At 43.0% G+C, this 22,959-nt stretch overlaps 1 protein-coding gene across 5 annotated transcripts in view; it reads left to right on the forward strand.

The window, feature by feature from the left end:
- The window catches only part of LOC147449428 (diacylglycerol O-acyltransferase 1-like), a 135,173-nt gene that overhangs the window by 17,016 nt on the left and 95,198 nt on the right, over positions 1-22,959 (forward strand). The window lies entirely within an intron of this gene.

Here is a 22,959-nt window from a genome sequence, read left to right on the forward strand (position 1 = left end):
TTGGTTTGTTTCTCCACACTTATTCAATTGGTCTAAAGAAATTTCTCACTCCAACTCTCTTTTGCTTCATTACATATGCATGTGGCTACCTCTCATGGTGATTTTATTTGTGTCACGGCATTGCATAGATGGAGATGAGCTCTCTATGCAAAGTGTGTTAGTTTGATGTAAGTGATTCTCTTGTGTGTTTGAGAGGCAAGTCTTGTGCGCATGATTTTTTGATGAGTGCTTGAGAGAGGAAGAGTTTGGATGTATTATGGGTATTCTTATGGGGAGAAGGTGAATGCTATTCCACAAATTGCATATTTCATTTTGATGCACGGCATTGGGTTGCATAATCGTTGATGGTGTTCAAGTGTCCAAAGTGTATATAGAGTAAGGGGGTTTTCAAAGTGTGTTGCTTGAGTGGGTGAGTGCAAGTGTTATTTTTGATTGGTTTCCTTCTCCACTACCAAAAGAAGGTGGTGCCCCAAGTAGTGTGCGTACCTCTTTACGAACATTTTGTGAGGGTAGGCCCATTGGTTTGGGTTTCGAGGCCCCATTTCAAAAAGCTCGCTCTCATTAAGTGGTGCCCCCACTGAGGAACATATTTCCAAGTTACCTTCAAATTTTTTAGTGATGAACAATGGGGTTCCCATCTATCCATTTCATTTTGCACAACACATTAGAGTAAATGTTCACATAGATAGAAAAGTCTTTTTCCAGCAACGCATTGTTTTTATGTTTGGTGTAGATAGACTTAGAGAAATACTGGCATCACCCAATCCAATTATACTTCCAATCATCAATTATGAAACTTCTTTTGATGTTCACGTTTTCATTTTGTTTTAAAGGTAGGAACAAGCAGTGGTGAAGGGGTTCTCAAGGGCCATTTGAAGGAACGAGGTCTTCAAACCAACAACGAGGAGTAGCACATGAATCGCGATTAAAACAATGAACTTTTTAGGCCTATTGCTCGGCAATCCATTCATATAATCATTGCAACTAAGTTTAGGTTTCAATCTATCATAAGGAGGATATTTGGATCCACTCGCCTCAATGAAATCAATGCTTCAATTAATCCATTTATTCTACCTATGATAAAGTACGAATTAACAATGGATGTGTACATCTTCATTTTAATGTAATCAGATTTATAGTGTCAACAATCTTGTGCAGCCCGTAAGAGAAAAGTTTCTTTAAAAAAAAGAAATTTCAAAAAGTCTAAACAAAATGTCAAGTTCTTTTCCCACGTTCTATGCAAGAAGTGGGGAAGATGCGCAAGAGTTTCTTGACAACTTGGAGATGGCACATCTCATATCCGGGAGAGATGAAGAGGAAGTAAAGCTACGAGCCTTCCCGTTGGTTCTAAAAGCAGAAGCTAAAGCATGGTATGAGACCTTGCAACCCCAAATCAAGTCCAATTGGGAGAGACTGCGAGCAAGCTTCCTCTCCAAGTTCGGGCAAGGTGATACTTCTAAAGGACTATGGAAATGTCTTATTGGACATAAGCAGGTATCACTTGAAGACTATCCCTCTTATGAAGCAACCTTTGTCAATCTATGGGGTAGGTGGGAGGCTACATTAGAAAATCATGGTGGTGCACCTAACTTTCTAAAAAAAGAGAGATTCATGGTTGGCTTGTATCCACTTTTAAAGGCTAAAGTAGAGCTAAAATTCCCATCCACCTTCGAAGAAGCACGTGAGGTAGCCATCATCAAGTTTAGAAAACTACACTTCCAAGCACATAGAGCAAGGGGTTTGAATGAAGTGAGTGACAGGGAGTCTTCACAAACCATGGAAGCACCAATTAGGGCCCCTCTTGCACAATCTTCACAAATAGGAGATAACTCTCAACAAGAGGTTTTACAAAGGCTAACTCAACAGCTTGAGAACCTCACTCTGAATCTAGTACAAGGCCTACCTCAACAACGACAACCAAGAGAAGGGAATCGCAATCAACGAAGACAAGCTCAAGAGTTGCGATGTTGGAATTGCAATGAAATGGGCCATGGCATGTACAATTGTCCACATCCAAGGCGACTTCCGGGAGACATATACCCCCCCAGACCGCCTCCTCTCACTGTGCAGCAAGAACAAGTTCAAGGCCCACAAATCCTTCGTCGACCACCACCACCAGCAGATATACCTCCCGTCCCACATGAGGAGGAAGAAAGAGGAGTCAACATCATCAAGCTAGAAGAGGTAATAGATGAGCATACTCTAAACTTTGATGTTATGCCGGCAGAAAAACGCACAAGAGCACATGATAAGGATGAAGACATGAGAAGTGAAGGAACAAATTCAGCCAGAAGGGACAAGAAGAAGAAGTCAAAGATGGAAGAAGCTGAAGGTAACAGGAAGAAAAGATCAAGGCGAAGGGAGATTGGTATCAACGACTTCCCATTGGGAAAGGAGCTAGAGCCCTACAACATCCTGGAGGATTTACAAACCCAAAAGCCAAACATTTCATGGCCTCAACTTCTACACCTATCAGACAAAGTAAGAAGGCAATGGCCAAAGTTGGTAAGTACAAGAATTCCAAAAAAGAAAGCAAATCTTTCCATTAAGGTTGTGGCCTCAAAGCTACAAAAAGATGTGGAACCCATTGTGGATGCTTACATAAGGGGTAAAAAGGTGTCTAATGTATATGTTGATGGTGGAGCTCAAATGTGTGTGATCACGGAAAAATCAATGAACAGGTTAGGGCTTGAAATTACAAAGTCCTCTAATTGTCAAGCTAGGCTAGCCAACAACTCAAGTGTGAAGTGTTTGGGGATCATTGAAAATGTAAAAGTCTCTGTATGTAACATAGATGCACGAGTGGATATGTATGTCATGCCAGCTAAGGGGGAGGGCTATCCCATCATCCTAGGGAGGCCTTGGCTCATTGCTGTGAATGCAGATAAAAAATGGGGAAGTGGTCGTTTGATTCTTAAGAAGGGTCAACCGGTGGTGTATGATTGGCGAGAAGGAAAGCAACTAGATATCAACTATGAAACCACGGCAGATGAAGAGAGCGAGGAGGAGAGTCCTTACTCAAGTGATGAGGAAGCATCAACCAGTGCATCAACCAGTGAAGAGGAGTCTTTTTTGGAGGTAATGGGAATTGTATTCAACGCCAACACTCAAGATGTTCCAATAGAAGAAAAGCCAACAGACAATCACACACGAGGGGATGAAAGATGCCACCACCTTGAAGAAGGATTTGAGAAGATGCTTGCAAAAGATCTTACTTGTGAGGAGAAGAGGTCCTACATCAATATGTTAAGGAAGTATCCCAATTTGTTTATCACTGACTACTCACAAATAAGAGGTGTAGATGTAATAGAGCATCGAATTGAATTGAAACCAGGGACCAAACCCGTGGCTCAAAAGTTAAGGCGACTAGGATCTGTGCAACAAAAGGCTCTCCTACAAGAAGTGAATCGACTCTTGAAGGCTGGCTTCATCTATCCAGTATCCAGCTCCGAATGGGTATCACCTATTGTAGTCACTTCCAAGAAGAATGGTAAGTGGAGGGTCTGCGTGGATTACAAACCCCTCAACGCTGCGACAAAGAGGGACCACTTCCCTCTCCCTTTCCAAGATGAAATTTTGAATGAAGTAGCAGGTCACGAATACTACAGTGTGTGATGGGTATTCAGGATATTTTCAAATTAGGATAGCAGAAGAGGACCAACCAAACACCACCTTCATCACACCTTGGGGATGTTTTGCATTCAGAGTAATGCCTTTTGGGCTCACCAATGCTCCTAGCACCTTCATGAGATTCACAATATTTGTATTTCAGCCATTCTTTGGAAAATCCATAAGAGTCTTTATGGATGATTTCTGTATTTATAGTTGTAGATCACTTCATTGCCAAAAGGTTGAAGAGGGGCTTAAGAGGCTCCATCAATTTTGGGGACAACTCAACCCAGAGAAGTGTCATATCGGTGAATCTCAGGTGGTTTTGCTAGGCCATGTGGTTTCTTCACAAGGAATTCAAGTGGATCCCTCTAAAGTAGAGGCCCTTTTGTCATTATCTCCACCAACAACAACTAAGGAGCTAATGACCTTCAACCACAAAGTGAAGTACATGTCTCGCTTCATCCATCTCCTAGCAGAAGCCATCGCCCCTTTGCATAGGTTGGCAAGCCAATCTACATTTGAATGGGGGAGGGAACATGCAAAATGTTTTGAGGAAGTGAAGGGCATTCTTAGCTCTCTCCCGATCCTAATGCCACCAGATCCAAAGGAGACCTACTATGTCACTGCAAGTGTAGGTTTCGAAGCAATTGGTGTTGTTTTGATGCAAAAAGATCCTAAAACATCATACATGAGACCGATCTATTTTGCAAGCAAGGTGATGACTCCGGCCGAGAAGGGATACACTGAAATGGAGAAAGTGGTCTTTGCAATCTTGTTTGCGGTAAGGAAGTTTCGATCGTATCTTCTCCCTGTGCCATTTGTTTTTCTCACCTTAGAGCACAATCTACCATATGTAGTACAACACATGAGCCTCTCATCTAGAATAGCAAAGTGGGTGCTTGAACTCCAAGAATTTGAATACACTTTCCTTGTAGAAGATAGCACAAGAGCAGGACTTGCAGACATTCTCACCTACAAAGTGAGAGAAAGGGAAGGATCACGACTACAAATAGAGGAAGGCTCAAAACAGCTCAAAGTGAAGGAGATTGATAATGCCCATACTTTATGCTTTGACGGAGCTTATCAACGCCAACAAGACAAAGCAGCAGGGGGAATCATCATTTTGAACCCACAAAAGGAGGTAATTGTTAGAAAAGGTATCACTCTACCCAGTGTTCACTCTAACTTTGAGGCTGAGTATGCTGCTCTAACCCTTGGGTTAGAAGAATGCAAAGAATTAGGCATACAAAGACTTATTATAAAAGGTGATTCTTTACTAGTGGTCAGGCAACTCCAAGGGACTTGGAGGTGCAAGAATCGTACATTGTTTGAGTGGCTCAGTAGTGTAAGAGCTTTGATGAAGGGTTTTAAAGCAACACAGGTACAACACATTGTGAGAACTCATAACAAGGAAGCAGACTTACTCGCAAATGGAAAGCTTCAAATGGCGGTAGGAGGTGTGAAACTATATGAACCCAAATATCAAGGTCAAGAGGAGCTAAAAGACATTATCTTCTTTCTACAAGCAGGTGAGTGTCCCAAACACTTAGACAAGGTGCAAAGACATAGACTAGTTAAGAAGGCCACACCTTACCAGTTGATCGGGGATGATTTATATCACAAAGGGAAAGATTTGGTCTTGAGGAGAGTACCAGGTGTGCAAGAGATAGAGAAAATTCTTCTTTCATGTCATGATGATGTCTGTGGTGGTCACTTTTCTCCAGATATTACAAGTAGGAAGATTTTACAAGCAGGGTTTATTTGGCCGAGCTTACATCGTGATGTCCAATATTGGTGTAAGGCATGTAAGCCATGCCAAATTGCTGGGGATAGACGACTAACATATGAGCCTCGAGTCCCAATAATATCTTATGGCCCTTTTGAAAAGTGAGGTGTGGATGCAATAGGTCCCCTGCCTCGTACTTCTACAGGGAAGGTTTTCATCATCATGGGTGTTGACTACATGACACGATGGGCGGAAGCAACAAGCACAACCTGAATCACAGCTGAAGAGGTATCAAAGTTTATTTTTGATCATATTTGTAGTAGGTTTGGAACACCCCTAGAAATCTTATCAGATCGAGGCCCGGGTTTTAGGGCTGACCTTCTGAATGATCTCTTGAGGAGGTTAAAAGTGAAACATCTGCATTCCACACCCTACTATCCTCAATGCAATGGATTGGTGGAAAAAGTGAATGGAATGATATGTAAGATCATTTCTAAGCAGGTTGTGGACCGGCCTAATGATTGGGATCGCCATTTGACGGCTGCTCTTTGGGCGTATAGGACATCTTTCAAGGTATCTACCCAATTCACCCCTTTTCATCTAGTTTATGGACAAGAGACACTTCTCTCCATTGAGGTAGAGCTCTCAAGCTTGCGCGTTCTTGCAAGAGTGGCAAAAAAACCAAAAGAGGTTCTACATGAAAGGATCTTAGATCTCCAACGACTTGAGCTAGATAAAGAAGAGTGCATTGATCACTACATCACCAAAGCGACAAGCCAAAGGGATAAAATCAACAACAAGCTCAAGGGGAAAGGATTGAAGGAAGGTATGTTGGTTCTTCGCTATGATAACCGACTTGATACTCGACTTGACAAAAAGTTTTTGCAAAGATGGGAGGGACCTTTCATGATAAAAACAAAGTTTGGGAATGGTAGTTACAGATTAACAGATTTATCAGGAAAACTCCACAAGACCAGAGTCAATGGATGGAGATTAAAGTCCTACTTTCAACGTATCAATCCGTTGATAGGCAGTCATCTACCTACATCGTCTAAGCTCCAAATTGACATGGCTCCCTTCGGCTTGGCAAATGCTCCACCTATTTTTAAAGCTTTGATGTGCAAAGAAGAACCAACCTTGGAATCTGAACATACCCAAGGCAACCCTCCCATCTCCGATTTATGGGATTGAGGTAATGAAAAGCAGGTCTAATGGAGTAAAAGAGTGCATGACACTCCTCCTATTGAAAAAAAAAAAAAAAGTGGAAAAGGAAAAATGACAAAAAAAAAGAGAGAAAAAAAAGAAGAAAAAGAAGCAACACCGTCCTCCTAAAGATATGAATATCTCTAAGCTTGGGGGAGGGCTAATATGAGTGGCATAAAATGGTAACCATCTTTTTGCAACATTTGTCAGCCTACTCAACGTCCTCTTCCTCATATGTGTATATATTTTTCTACGCTATTAAGTTATCTAGAGTAAATTCCCCCTCTTCGTTTAACCTTTGTGGCGACACATACATTATACTCTTCCCAAAAATGTCACCTTAGTTATATATTTATATTACCACCCTTTTCTTTTTTGCTTTGTAAATAGAATAAGCATACAATAACCAACTATATACCCCTAAACTTTCTTACCTCTTGTGAATTAGTAGTAGAAAAATAATATATCCATCTTCCACCCCATATAGATAAATTCCTATGGAAATCAACTCTCCACTTGTTTTTACCAAAGATTATGGTCCCTCTCTACAAGTCTTCTATGCCCCCTACATAGGTGATCCAATATCTCTCAAGAATATACATATAGTTTCTCTCCTTTCAAAAAAGACTCCAATTGTATATTCTTTTCACAAGCAAATAATATTGGGCCCTCCTCTATTTGTTTAAGCATCATAGCCTTTTGAAAAAGCATGATTTCCCTTGGATGCATACAAGCAAAGGGCCCATACAAGAAGACTTGGAAGCAAAAGGTTTCCTAGCATAGTGTGGACCTTCCAAACCGAATTCCTTGGTGCATGGGCGTGAAGAATAGTCCAAATTCATATCAAACATGTTGAGAAGGTCAATTTTGCCTTTTGAAGCATGTCATTCCGAGCTACAGGTAAAAAGTTATGGTCAAAATAGTGTAAATCTGTCAGATTCGCAGAAAAAGGGAACTGTAAATCAAGTAAATCAAGAGGGTGAGATCTTATTTTTCCCCTACTCATCTTCTAGAAGAGCAATCAGTGTTCAAGGTCACTTGTATGTGATGGGACCAACCTAAAGATGCTTTCTAAATGCCAAGACAGACAAGTTGAGATACCTCGCAGGAGCCACCCGTAGGGCCTCATGGTGGGGCCCACCTACATTATGCACCCCTATGGAGCCTTCACGGTTTAAAATGATATTTTTGGTGAATAAATAGTCCCTTTTATGTCCAATATTCAATGAGTGGTCAAAGGACACTTAATTAGGTCTAATCACTTACTCTAATTAAGTGTAGCATAATCCCACTCCTACACAACTATAAATAGCCCCCCTTGGAGAGACTCAAGGACACACACCTATATTTTCAACTTCATGTTGTTTCTTGATCAATAGTAGAGAAAACCCCAACTCTCCCTCTTTCACATCCTCCCTCCTAACCCTCCTCTTTGGAGGAAGTGCAACTCTATTCTCCACTCTTTCCATTCTACAATCTCTTACTCCATCAACCCAATAAATCATTTGTAGCACCTCAATAACTTGTAAATACATCATGATCTCTCTCATGGTTATGTTAATGATCATGAAATCATCTTCAAAACTTTCAAGTGTCGCAATTCGTGACGGTTAGCAAGCGTCTGTCCTCCCCTTAAAAGGTGTGCGAGAAATCAAGTAAGTGTTCTATTCTCAATTTACCATTGGTTTGTTTCTCCACACTTATTCAATTGGTCTAAAGAAATTTCTCACTCCAACTCTCTTTTGCTTCATTACATATGCATGTGGCTACCTCTCATGGTGATTTTATTTGTGTCACGGCATTGCATAGATGGAGATGAGCTCTCTATGCAAAGTGTGTTAGTTTGATGTAAGTGATTCTCTTGTGTGTTTGAGAGGCAAGTCTTGTGCGCATGATTTTTTGATGAGTGCTTGAGAGAGTAAGAGTTTGGATGTATTATGGGTATTCTTATGGGGAGAAGGTGAATGCTATTCCACAAATTGCATATTTCATTTTGATGCACGGCATTGGGTTGCATAATCGTTGATGGTGTTCAAGTGTCCAAAGTGTATATAGAGTAAGGGGGTTTTCAAAGTGTGTTGCTTGAGTGGGTGAGTGCAAGTGTTATTTTTGATTGGTTTCCTTCTCCACTCCCAAAAGAAGGTGGTGCCCCAAGAAGTGTGCGTACCTCTTTACAAACATTTTGTGAGGGTAGGCCCATTGGTTTGGGTTTAGAGGCCCCATTTCAAAAAGCTCGCCCTCACCGTCTTTCTTCAAAACCAACAACACTGGAGAGCAATACGGTGAAGTACTAGGCTGGACAAGACCCTTTTCCAAGAGGTCTTTCACTTGGTTCATAATCTTTTCATTCTGTACTCGGCTCACACGGTAGGGTGACCTGTTCGGTGACGTGCTTCCAGGTATCAGATCAATGGTATGATCTTCAGGCCCTCTGAAAAGCAATCGGCATGAGTGTGGAGAAAAATCTTGGCGTTCTTTAGATCGAGTCAAAACATATTCAACCTTTATCCATCGTTCAGTTCTCTCCCAAAAGAATGAGTAAGAAACTGAAGTTCATCAAGTACAATCTCTAAGCCCTTCATTTATCAAAGTCGCTTTCTCGGCCCGGTAGTCAACCACGGTGTAGTTCTTGTGGTACTAAGGGATCCTGAGTAGAACGTCACTCGCGTGCCCTGAACACCCCTGTCATTGCAAACAAAGTTTGCCAATGCTCGGTGTAATGGCAACATCCCATCCGGGTGCTACGAACTACCTCCGCCTGTGGCATCAGTCTGTCGGGCGTAATTCCAAATCGAGCCGCCAATTCCAAGTGAAAAGAAGTTGGCCTTGGCTCCTTCAAAAGAGCTTCCTGATCCTTCACTTTGCCCCAAAAGCGGCAAAGTTTGTACTTTCATTCATTAGATTCAGTGCAGGTCCCACGCCATGTGGTACTAGTTCTGCTTTACTATTTGCCTTTTCTGCCACATTCCTCAGCTGCTCTTGAACTCTCAGGCCTGTTGTCGTCTTTATCATTCTGTTCTTTCTGTGCCTTATTAGGGCACTTCGTGGAGATATGTCCCTGTTCCCCGCATCCAAAGCACTTCCCCTCTCTGATGAAGCGAGCTCTCTCCTCAGGAGTAAGCTTGGGTCGTGCATCTGTTTTCTCTGGGTTTGCTCTTTTTCTTTCTACTTTCATTCCCAGAAGTCTGTTCGGCTCGTTGTGTCATGGCCTCATCTGTGGGGTAGGTCAGACTACCAGAGTGAATGGCAAAGCCCCGCTTCGCATGACTCATCAACTCCTGAATAGAAGCTGACTTCTGTTCCAAGCAGTGATCTCGGATCTCTGTAGGTAGACCCAAGGTAAACCGCTCAATCTGTTCTCAAAACGAGATCTTCTTGAATGAAGAGGCGGGTAGAAAAGAGCTCCAGAATCTTTCACAATAAGCATTGATTGTATCTTTCTTGGTCATCCGAAGATGGTTCCAAGCAGCTCGTACATCTCGTTCATATTCTTGCGTCAACCAAGAAGAAATAAAAAGCTTCTTAAATTTCAGCCATTTAACTAGCGCAATCTTGTTTAAAAGAAGCGTGGACCACCAAGTACGAGCATTCCCCTTAAGGTAAGAGGTAGCTCTCCGAATATTGGAGTGCTCTGAATAGCGTCCTCCCGCGAAAGCGATGTCAAACCGCTGTATAAAAGACAAAGCCTTCGAAGCATCTGAGTATCCTGAAAAAGTATCAAACTTGATCGAGTGGCCACCTTCCTTAAACTCTCGGACTTTCTTGCTTTTATCTTCGAGAAAGTCATACTGGTTGGCTTTGTAAACATTCTTCTTGTTCGCATAAAAATTTCCGTCATCGGAATCTGAGCTGTCTGTACACGAGTCCTCAGTAGAACTGTCAGTCTCTAGGCGAGATGTAGCCTTCTTTGCCTTTTTCTTGCCCTTTCCGAAGCTTTGTTTCTTGCTTCGCTTTTTACCTTTTCTGTCTTCTTCGCTCGAATCCGAGGAGCTAGAAGAACTATAAGAAGAAGAAGAAGAAGAAGAACTGGGTACTCCTTCAAATCGAACACGCTTCTTCTGTTTCTTTGCCTTGTCAAACGTCGATTGACGACCCAAATATGCCGAGAAGTCAGCGCTTTTCTTCTGCTTTTTTGCCGTGCTTATTGTCCTTCTTTTGCACGTTGAAAAGCTGAGCAATCGCATCAACCACGTTCTCTAGTTCCTTCTCCGTATATTTTCCTTGGAGGTAGAAGGTTTCTTGAGAGCGGGTTTTGGGAGTGGTGTTGTGGTTCTCTGTCACTCTGTTTGTACCTCTTCCAAAGAGGTCTAGTTTCATATATTTTGCCATCTTCGAGTCCTTGGCAAAATTGAGCATCATCTTTGTTGCATCGCCGATCAACTGGCGACGCTTCATCTCTCGCCGCTCCGCCTGAGTAGGCCGAGGCGGGCCATACTCTCTGCCGGAATCTTCGTTGTGATCCTTGCCCGCATCTCCAGATGCAGAGGGAGTCGACTGATCCTTGCGTGAAGCCATAGGTGCCGCGGAAAAAAAATTGGGGATCGGATTTCCCGTAGAAGAGAAATCGGCCGTGCTCTAATACCACTGTAACAAACTTGGACACTCCAAGTCAAAAATCAATCGCGACAGCACCAAATAACCACTTCAAAACAATTCACAGATCACAATAGATTTGCACTAGCCCGGCCGAGTTCCGTGCCTAGAGATATTGGCCCCAAAGACTGGTGCCCCTCTCGGTATTTCTTTTTATATTAATCAAATCAAAGTACAAGAGAGTGGCTAGGGTTTCACTCTCAAACTCTGCGTCCAGATGCTCTGAGAAGTGAGGCCCTCACCACTAATTTAAAGGTTACAAGGGATGCCCAAAAGCAGAGCCCCAAAAGCTTCAAATCAAAAGCAATTGCTCTCTCTCTCACAGAGAGTCAAAACTTGAAAGCAAAAGCATTCTCTCTCTTTCTCATATTGTAGAGAAAAAGCAAAATTTGTGTCGCTCATCATTTTTCAAATTAAAAAATAAAAATAAAAATTTATAGTAGCCTCCGCGATTTCCGGAAATTAGGAATTTTGGCAGAAATTAGGGTTTGCAGGAATTTTAGGGTTTCTGGCAGAATTAGGGTTTCTGTTGTCCGCCACGTCTTTGTGACACTACCTGTGCCTGATCAACCCTGGGAGAGTATTGCCATGGATTTCATTATGGATCTCCCAAGGACTTAGATTGAAAATGATGCAATATGGACCATTATGGACGGATTTAGCAAGCAAGATCACTTTATTCCAGTCAAGAAAACAATCAAAGCGGATCATATGGCTAGGATTTTTCTAGCGCAAATCTTTAAGCATCATGGGATGCCCAAGTCTATTGTGAATGATCGAGATGCTCCCATGACAAGAAACTTTTGGCGTGCCTTGTTTGATAACCTTGGCACGAAGTTGAACTTTTCTTCTGCATATCATCCTCAAACGGATGGGCAGAGTGAGATTGCTAATTCCATAATATTGGATATGCTGAAACCTTGTGTCAAACAGACAGTCTGACTGAGAGAAGTATTTGCCCCTTGTCGAGTACGCAACAATACCGTACATTTGTCTACGGGAAGAGCACCTTTTGAGATTCTTATGGTGAGCCTTTGCATCCACCAATCCTTGTCACTAAGGATAAGATTTTGCAGCAGATGAGTTTGTTCGAGATTTGGACACGGCCTATGGGCAAGTTAAGAGAGCAATTTTGCGCTCTCAGGAAAAACATAAGAAAGGTGCAGAGAAGCATAGAAGAAATCTGGACTTATTTAACAGTCGGTCAATTAGTCTTCCTCAAGTTTGAGAAGGCAAAGACTAAACAAACAAGCGACTCATAAAGGGAAAGTGGCGAAACTTTCCAATCGTTATTATGTGCCGTTTAAGATAATTGGCCAAGTGAACGATGTGACATTCCGATTAGATTTACTATCTAATTGAAAGATTCACAATGCTTTCCATGTTAGTTTACTCCGGCCATATGTGGGATCGCCTCCAAGTCAGCCTATTGTTGAGAAACCTCCTGAGGTTGAGGAAACGGAAGAAATACTCCAACCGGAGCAGATCATGCGTCATCAGGAGCGGCTACTCAAGTCTGGGAAGATTACATGGAAGTATTTGGTAAAGCTTAAGAATTATTCTACTCTAGACGCCCAGTGGATGACTGAGCAAGAATTAGCATCCTATCCCGAGATCTTGGAAGGATATGTACAAGCACTACAGTTTAGGACAACTGACTAGAAGCCAGAGGGATGTTGCTAAATGGACTATTTTATTATTTTTTTGAGTAATTTCTTTTTATTAAAATTAGAATATTTAAATATGTGCACTTGAACCGTAAGGTTAGGAACTCTAGATCTATTGGAATTATTAAAAGCCACCAGGAACGGAAAACCTTGATGCGCCATATGATGGGTGACATTAAGCATCGTGAAGGGGTTGTACCGTTAGTTCGGTAGGAGAGAGCGGGAAAGGGATATTTTCGATGCGTCACGTGATGGGTGACGGGAGCATCAGAATGGGGATATTCCGTGGGTCTGGCAGGAAACTTGAACTGGAAAAAGGAATTCGCTTAAAGACGCAAGCACAAGAATAAAGATGGGTTTTGAGAAGCTTTTCTTAAAAAGCGGAATATTTTAAGTGTTTTTCTGTGAAAAGCAAACGCTTTCCCGCAAGGAATCTATGTTTGCATTGTATCTGTGCTTGAGAATTGCACCCGGGGACGCTCGGAATGTGCCTGTGTAGCATCAATTTTCAACTCACTTAGTTTTGAGTTTTGTCAAGGTTCACATTTTTTTATTGAAAGTGACTGGCTTCCCACTTAATAAGTGGGCAACCCATAAAAAATAAAGCAAGAGACTCATAAAAAAAAGCATCAGCGATCTCTGTATGACTGTTTTTACAGCCAGCGCAAGACTTTCTCTCCTCTCTCTAGTTGCAAAAATAGCCAACGCAACTCTGTCTCTCTCACTCTCACGGATTTCTTTGGCCGGGTTCGGACCGCGGCTATTCCTGCCGGTCCCCGAAACCTATAAAAGCAACACTCGTCTACTCTCTCTGGGACAAGGAGCTCTACCGAGAAGAAGAGAAGAGTGATCGCGAGACTACGGATCACAGAGGTCGCTTTTCCGTGCAAAGAGCGACAGGTATCAATTGTGGATTTGCCATATGAATTGTTGTCCCTGTTTGTGTGTTTGTAGGTACTTCATCGTGAAGGAGAAGTGGGAAGGCCTCGGCTACGCTTGGGAGTTCCGGGAACGGATTTCGGAAATTGTCTGGGGAACCTCGACCTCGAGTACAGACGGAAAAAGGATTGAGAGCTCGTCTCTCGAATTTCCCTCACGAGAAGGAACGACCATCGAGTTTGAGAATTAGAACGGAGGGGTTTCTCTGGTTCTTGTGCTTTTGTAAAAAGATTCTCCCTAATAAAGATTCTATTTAAGGGAGGGGGGACGAGCCCATATTTTGGTCCCAAATACTGTGTCGAATTTCTCCTTCAAATCTATTTAGTTGAAAGATTATTTATTTACAGCTTGTTGATTATTCATGTGTGCTCCTGTTTGTGACAGAAACCCTAGCAGATTATAACTTGAATTTTCTCGAGATCTCTCAGTAGGTGTCTCTTCTCGAGTTGATAACCTTGGAGGTTCAGTGTGATTGCTATGTCTTAGGACTACCATTGCTGCCAGAGGAAGTCTGTCTGTCCAAGAGCTGATGGACCATGTTGTGGGCACAACCTTATGGGAGGAATCTAACCCTAATTTTTGGTGCAGGTTTCATGATGGAAAGTCAATCGACTTTTCGAGCTCGACTAATGTCGAGATTGCTTTTTAAATTTGATTTCTGTTTGAAAACTTGTTTGGTGATCCTGTTTAAAATTTGGTTGAAATGGATAGTATTTGTTTTGAACGTGTCTCGATGCTGATTTGAATTGTTTAACTCTAGTTTTAATATTGGTTATAATGATTTGTGATTTTAGTCCTGGGTGGAGAAGTGAGAAATGTTGTTTTGATATTGTCTGAACCTCGGAATGACGCAGACGGGATGTCTGGGGAGCGTTTCGTTGTATGCTTGAAAACCTTGGAACGACGCAGACGGGATGTCTGGGAATGTTTCGTTGTATGCTAGAAAACCTCAAAACGATGCAAATAGGATGTTTGGAGAGCGTTTGGCTGTATTCTTGAACCTTAAAGCGACGCAGGCTACGGTCTGGGGAGCATTTGGTTGTCTAGTCCTCTAAGCTCATGGCCCGGACCTTTTTAGGTTATTTGCGGGGGAGTGACGAGGTAGTCGTTGAGTATCTTCATTCCGCAGACCGTTTGTCTCAGGAGAGTGCTAAGCGGCGCTGTTCGTTGCGTCTTGTAACATGCATATGTGAGAATTTGTGTTGCATTGTGATGTGCCAACCACTAAATATTCCTTATTGGATGAGATACTTCAGGAAAGTCAACGACACAGGATATCAAGAGTTTCAATCTGGAATGAGACTCCTTATTGGATGAGATTCTTCTGGGAAGCCAACGACCCAACGGTCCAAGTGACATAAAGGCATTAAAATAAAGTTGGATCCACACACACACACAAAGCGTAAAAGCTGATGATGTGGCAACTTGTACAGAATCCCAGATTTCGCGCGAACATGCTGATGTGGCAATTGTACGGACGTCCGCAATTTGCGCTAACATGTTGATGTGGCAGCTATACGGATTTTCGCAAAATGCATGTTGGCGCTAGTGCTTTCGGGACTAGTTGCTTTTAAGTTTGACTGCTTTTCAAGGCCAGGGGCCTTTAAATATGTGCAGAGGGTGTCACAAATCAGTGACGTGGAAGCCATTTGGGCAGGACAAGGTGTTGTGGCTTGGCCCTGGACATGGGGAGCAACAGATGCACACACACACACTTTCTCTGGCCAGCTCCCAGAAATTCAGTGTTAGGGCTAACGTAACATGATTGTACACACTGCCCAGAAAAAGCGGCGCATATCACGGAAATTCCGTACTGCTGACGTGGCAGAATTGCGTAGGATTTTCAGATCAGCGTAGCTTTTTGGACATGCTTTTTCCTACGCATATTAGCAAGGGAGAGTGTTACAAGACGGGCACCACGTGCCAATAGAAAGAACAGACTGAACAGACTTGTAGCACTTCATTAACAATTGAACTGAGAGAGAGAGAGAGAACACGCGACACGGAGTGACAGAATTCCACCCCAGAGAGTATTGGCCCCAAACCTTGGCGCCGCTTTCGGTATTTCTTTATATTGCATCAACACAATACAAGCCGGTACTCCAGACTCTGCACCTTCTCTAGGAAGCATGCCAGAGAATGAGCCCTAACCTCATATTTAAAGGCCCTAGGCCCCAAAAGCAGTTTACAGTAAAAAGCCTTCAAACTCAAAAGCATCTAGTCCAAAAGCAAAGCCAAAAAGCTGCCAGCGTAAATCACGGAAATCCGTATAGCCTGCCACGTCATCAACCAGCGCAAAACGCGGAAATCCGTGCAGCTTGTCAGCGCAATTTTCGAAAATCTTCCACGTCGTCAGTTTTTGCATGTGTGTGTGCAGGTCCTGCTTTATTTTAATCCTTTGTCACTTGGGGCCCCATCAGATGGGGTCCCATAAGTTGGTAGGACTTCTTCTTGTGTTACTTGTTCTTCTTAGGGTTCAGGCTCCTCGGCTGGCATCTGTAAGCTGGCTCCATTCTTTAGGCTTTGACACGTCAACAGTTTGTTACAGAGAGAATTTTTAATTGCTTTATTTTCCAAGCAGTGGCATGAGAGAGAAATGCAAAAAGAAGTGCTTTATTTGTAAGCTTTTGATTTACAGCTTTTTGGGACTCTGCTTTTGGGCATCCCTTGTAATCTGTAAATAAGGGGGCAGGCTTCCCACTTCTCAGAGCATCTGGAAGCAGAGTCTGAGAGTGAGTGCGTGCCTACTCTCTTGTACTTTGAACACAGATTAATACAAAAAGAAATACCGAAAGGGGCGCCAATCTTTGGGGCCAATATCTCTAGGCACGAAACTCTGCCTGGCCAATGTCGAATCAATTGTAAACTGTGAACTGTCATGAAGTGATTATTTGTGGTATTGCGGTAGTTTCTCGACTTGGAGTGTCCAAGTCTGTTACAGTGGTATCAGAGCACGACCGATTTCTCTTCTACGGGAAATGCGATCCTTTTTACGCGACACTTATGGCTTTAGACAGAGATCAATCAACTTCCTCTGCATCCGGAGATGCGGGAAGAGATCACAACGAAGATTCACGCGAGGAGTACGGCCTGCCTCGGCCTACTCAGGCGGAGATCGAAGAGATGGAGCGTCGATGATTGATCGGCGATGCAACAAAGATGATGCTTAATTTTGCGAAGGACCTGAAATTTGCAGAATTTATGAGCCAGACCTCCTTCGATGAGGTGCATGCATAGTGGCACGGTAGACAACAGAACCACCCCTCAAACGGGCACTGAAGAAACCTCCTACTCCAAGGATGTACACAGAGCAAGAATTAGAAGAGGTGGTTGATGTACGAATTGCTCAGCTTTTTGACGCGCAAAACAAAGCAGAAAAGCACGACAAAAAGCAGAAGAAAGAAACTGAACTTCCTTGGTTATTTGGGTCGTCAGTCTACATTTGAATCGGCAAGAAAGCATAAGAAGCGTGTTCGAGAGTACCCAGTTCTTCTTCTTCTTCTTTGAGTTCTTCTAGCTTCTCTGACTCGAGCGAAGAAGACAGAAAAGGCAAAAAGCGAAGCAAAAAGTAAAGCTTCGGAAAGGGCAAGAAAAAGGCAAAGAAGCCTTAATCTTGCCCCATGGTTGACAGTGACTCGTCTTCAGATAGTTCGATTCTGACCCAGCAGCTTTTACGCAAAGAAGAAGAATTTTTATAAAGCCAACCTGTATGACTTTCTGGAAGATAAAGCAAGAAAGTCAGAGAGTTTAAAGAAGGTGGATAGTCAATTAAATTTGACACGTTTTCTAGATATCGAGATGCTTCGAAGGCTTTGGCTTTCATACAACAGTTTGACATAGCTTTCTCTGGAGGGCGTTACTCAGAGCACTCCAAGATTCGGAGGGTTGCTTCTTACTTTCAGAGAAATGCTCGCACTTGGTGGTCTACGCTTCTATTGAACAAGACAGTGCCAGTTAAATGGCTGAAATTTAAAAGGCTTTTTATTTCTTCTTGGCTGACTCGAGAGTATGAAGGCAACATACGAACTGCTTGGAACCATCTTCGGATGACCAAGAAGGATACAGTGGACGCTTATTGCGAGAGATTCTGGAGCTCTTTTCTACCAACCTCTTCATTTAAGAAGATCTTGTTCAAAGAACAGATTGAGCGAGGTTTTGCCATTCACTCAGGCAGTTTGACCTATCCCACAGATCAGATCATGACGCAAAGAACTGAACAGACTTCGGGAAATGAAAGTAGAAAGAAGAAGAGCACCCCAAAAACAAAAGAAAAGGATGCACGACTGCAGCTCACTCGTCAAGAGAGGATCAACTATATCAAAGAGGGGAAGTGTTTTGAATGCGGGGAAACTGGGCATATCTGCGCGAAGTGCCCTAACAAGGCACCGAATGAACAGGATGAAGAAAGGCCAGAAAGTTTCAAAGCAGCTGAGGGACGTGGCAGAAAAGGCACATAAAACAGCAAAACTGGTACCACATTGCGTGGGGCCTGAACCGAATCAAATGAATGAAAGTACAAACTTTGCCGCTTTTAGGGCAAAGTGAAGGATCATGAAGCCCTCTTTTTCTTTGATGAAGGAGTAAAGGCCAACTTCTTTTCACTTGGAATTGGCGGCTCGATTTAGAATTACGCCCGACAGCAGGCTGAGGCCACATGCGGAGATAGTTTGAAGTGGCACCCGCACGGGATGTTGCCATTACACCGGTCATTGACAAACTTTGTTTGCAATGACAGTGGTGTTTAGGGCACGAGGATTTCTATGTAATTTCCTTTGGAGATTGTGATGTCCTAATCGAAATCCCTCGGTACCACAAGAACAACGCTGTGGTTGACTACCGGGCCGAGAAAACGACTTTGACAAAAGAAGGGCTCAGAGATTGTACTTGATGAACTTCAGTTTCTTTACTAATTTTTTTTGGGAGAGAATTGAACGATGGATGAAAGTCGAATATGTTTTGACCTGAAGAAAAGAACGCCAAGATTTTCTCCACACTCATGCCGATTGCTTTTCAGAGGGCCTGCAAGGCGAGTTGTCACCAGCTCGTCCTGAGGATCATACCATTGATATGATACTTGGAATCGCACCACTAAACCGGCCACCTTACCGTGTGAGCCGAGCTGAGAGATAAACCTGTTTGGGACACATTGATTGGCCTGATTTGGAGAATGTCTATGAAGTTGAAAGCTTTTTGGGCTTATGTTCTTCCTACCGACGGCTCATCCGAAAATTTGCAGAGGTTGTTTACCCCCTTGCATTTGTCGACATTGAAAGGAGTCCTTTTCTCGTGGGGATCCACAGAAGTGACTGCCTTTCAGGAATTGAAACAGAAATTGACTACAGGACCAGTTTTTGACTTTATCGGATTTGCAGAAGTCGTTTGAAGTATATTGTGATACTTGTGGTCGTAGTTTGGATGCAATCTTAGTGCAAGAAGGCCAATGTCATTGCCTATGAGAGCCGATTGTTTTCAAGGCCTATAGCTCTACCAAGCGGCATACTCCACGGACTTGGCAGCTTTCAAGAAAATTTTTGCCCGAAGTTACATGCCTTCAGACATCTTCCTTCAAAGTGCAGCTTCTGGCAGACTAGGGTATCTTGAAATTCTTGCCATAGTGACCCTAACAGATTACAACTTGAAATTTCTTGACATCTCTCATCAGGTGTCTCTTCTCGAACCGATAACCTTGGAGGCCCAGTGTGATTGCTATATCATTGGACTATCATCACCGCTACAAGAGCATTGTCTATCCAAGCGAGTTGCGGCGAATTCAGGAGTTGATGGACCATGCTACGGTTGGCTACAAATTTTTGGAAGAAACCTAACCCTAATTTTTGTCTCAGAATGGAAAGCTAGTCGTCTTTTCGAGCTTGATTGACATCGAGAATGTTTTTTTAAGTTTGATTTAGCAGTTTTCTGAATTTTGTTTGAGAACTTGTTTGGTGATCTTGTTTTGAATTTGTTTGAAATGGATGGTGTTTGTTTTAAGCCTGTTTCGGTGCCAATTTGAGTTGTTTGACTTTGGTTTTAATATTGGTTCCAATGCTTGGTGATTTACTCTCGAGTGGAGTAGTGAGAAATGCTGTTTTGGTACTGTCTGAACCTCGAAACGATGTAGACAGGATGTCTTGGGAGCGTTTGGTTGTGTCAGTCCTTTGAGCTCATGGTTTGGACCTTTTTAGGTTATTTGTGCGGGGGGCGTGATAAGGTAGTCGTTGAGTAGCTTCATACTGCAGCCGTTTGTCTTGGGGAGTGCTTAACAGCGCTGTTCGTTGTGTCTTGTAACATGCATATGTGAGCATTTGTGTTGCATTGTGATGTGCCAACCACTGAATATTCCTAATTGGATGAGATTGCCTGGGTATGTAATTTTAATGCATCAAGACACTGGATCAACGCGGTCTGGGTGTGATGGCTAATTTTGCTACGTCGAAATGTCAAGAGTTTCGATTTAGAATGAGAATATACTCCTTATTGGATGAGATTTTTAGGGAAGCCAAGGACCCAGGATATCAAGAGCTTTAATCTGGAATAAGAAAACTGAATGTCCCTTGGAATCACCTTCATCTTTTTTTTCTAAAGCTAACTCGAGTTGTTTACAGTTATATGGTAATCGCGAACGATTAGGGGAATGTCACCAACTGCTGACGTGTCAAGCCACTAAAGACTTGGCGGGTCGGGAGTTCCCAGACTCGACCCTAGCCAACTTGGAGATCTCGGCCAAGGGGCCTGATCCCTAAGAGAAGAAGCAGCAGAAGAAGTTCTACCTACTTATAAAGACTTGCTATGTGGCCTAATTTTTAAAAGTTCCCACCAACTAATGGTGGGACCCGTTCGATGAGGGCCCAAGTGGCTTAAATAAAGAAGGGCACATTTCTTGTGTAAAAATTGATGACGTGGGAGCTGTACGGACAACTTGCGTTTTGTGTTGAGTGATGACGTGGTACTTATACTGATTTCCGCAAATCGCGTTGACAGCTTTTGGACCAGATGTTTTTAGAACTTGATTCTTTTCATGTAAAATGCTTTTAGAGGCTAAGGGCCTAATAATATGACCCCTGGGCTCTCACTGTAGTAGTCTACCCGCAAGAGATGCAGAGGAGAGCCATGGGAGTTGTACCTTGTTGATGCAATATAAAGAAATGCCGAAAGGGGCGCCAGGGTTTGGGGCCAGTGCTCTCTTGGGATGGAACTCCTCCACTCCCCGTCTTGTGTGTCCTGTATCTCTTTCAGTTCGGTTGTTATTTGAAGTGCTTAAAGTTGTTCAATTTGTTCTTTTCCGTTGGCACGTGATGCCCATCTCGTTGCACTCAGACTTCTTCTGCAGACAATGACTCCGTATCTGTTTGGGGAGTCCACAACAGAATTGCTTAACTTGAAGGTGATTTTTAAAAAAGAAGAGGCAATTAGAAAAGTATCCCAAAATCTTTGACGGTAGACATCAATGTCTTCCTTGGTCATCCTCAAATGATTCCAAGCGGTGATTATCGTGTGTCCTGTATCTCTTTCAGTTCGGTTGTTATTTGAAGTGCTTAAAGTTGTTCAATCTGTTCTTTTTCGTTGGCACGTGATGCCCATCCCGTTGCACTCGGACTTCTTCTGCAGACAATAACTTCGTATCTGTTTGGGGAGTCCACAATAGAATTGCTTAACTTGAAGGTGATTTTTTAAAAAAGAAGTGGCAATTAGAAAAGTATCCCAAAATCTCTGACAATAGACATCAATGTGTCTTCCTTGGTCATCCTCAAATGATTCCAAGAGGTGATTACATCTTGTTCATATTCCTGAGTGAGCCATGAAGGAGTGAAAACCCGCTTAAATTGTAGCCACTTAGTTGGTCCTTCCCTGCGTAGCAGTAAGGTAGACCACCATGTTTGGGCATTCCCTTTGAGATAGGGCGCCGCTCTTCTTACCTTGGAGTGCTATGAGTAGCGCCCTCCCAAGAAAGCGATGTCTAACTGCTAGACAAAAGCGAGGGCTCTGTGGGTATCCTTAAAGCCGGAAAACGTATCAAACCTACAAGCGTGCCCATCCTCCTTGAAATCCTTGGACTTCTTGCCCTTGTCCTTCAGGTAGTTGTATTGATTGGCTCAATATAGATACTCTCTTCGTTGCATACATTGGCTCATTGGAATCTGAGCTCTTCGAGGACGAGGAGTCCTCATCTAAACTGTTAAAGTGCTTCTGAGATTTTTTGCGGGATCTGCTCTTCTTTGCCTTTGTTCTTTCTCTGAGTCTTTCTCCGCTTCCTGCCCTTTCTGTCCTCGTCACTAAGAGTCAAAAGACGAAGAACTCTTTGAACTATCAGAAGAGGACGATGATGAATGTCGCGAGGCTGTGACAACCACTAACCTTAACTGTTGGTTTCTTTCCCTTGATTTTTGTTTAATTTTTGAGACCCTCTTTTTGAAGTGACAAATGGCCGGACATTGTATGGCCAGTGTGAAATACCCGATGGCCGAGAGTTTCACCTGCAACAGTGCTGAACTAACTTGATTGAGTTTTGCAGGAACCGATTGAGAGGTCTAAAGACTAGAAGGTGCAGAGGAAACAGAAGAAATCCCAACTTAAAAGGTCTTGCCGAGTGGCCCTAAGTAACTAAGGGGTATAACCCTAACTCCTACCAACTTATGGAGCATTGGCCTTGGGGCCTAAAACCCAAATAACAAAAGCTTGAACTCTAGAGCTGATTTCTGCAAATCACGTTAACATGCCACGTGGCACTGCTATACGGATTTCTGCGTTTTGCGCTGGCAGATTTCAATAGCTTTTAGGAGCAGATGCTTTTGGACTTAGGTGCTTTTAGAACTGATGCTTTTGGGCATCCCATGTAAGTTTATAAGTGCCTAGAGGATTACTTCTCAGAGGGCATCGGGACACAAAGTCTCGGAGAGAGCTGGACCCTCGGGAGTTGTAATTTGTGTAATAATAAAGAAATAGCAAAAAGGGCGCCAGTCTTTGGGGCCAGTGCCGTCTAGGGGTGGAACTTCGCCACTCCATGTCTTGCGTGGATTCTCTCTCTTTATTTTTTACAACTGTTTTGAAGTACGCAAGTGTTATCAAGTGTGTAGATTTCAGTTATCTCTGTGTTTCCGTCTGATCCGTCGCCGGAAGTGATTACAGCTCTTGATAGGCTCTTGAAGCATGAGAGGTTCTATGGGCAAGAAATCTGCATCCATGGAAGCTAGTTGCCGTACTGTGGAGGGACCCCAACTTTGG

The sequence above is a fragment of the Adiantum capillus-veneris genome, chromosome 10, assembly GCF_014529385.1.
Source record: "Adiantum capillus-veneris isolate H3 chromosome 10, ASM1452938v2, whole genome shotgun sequence".
NCBI lineage: Eukaryota > Viridiplantae > Streptophyta > Polypodiopsida > Polypodiales > Pteridaceae > Adiantum > Adiantum capillus-veneris.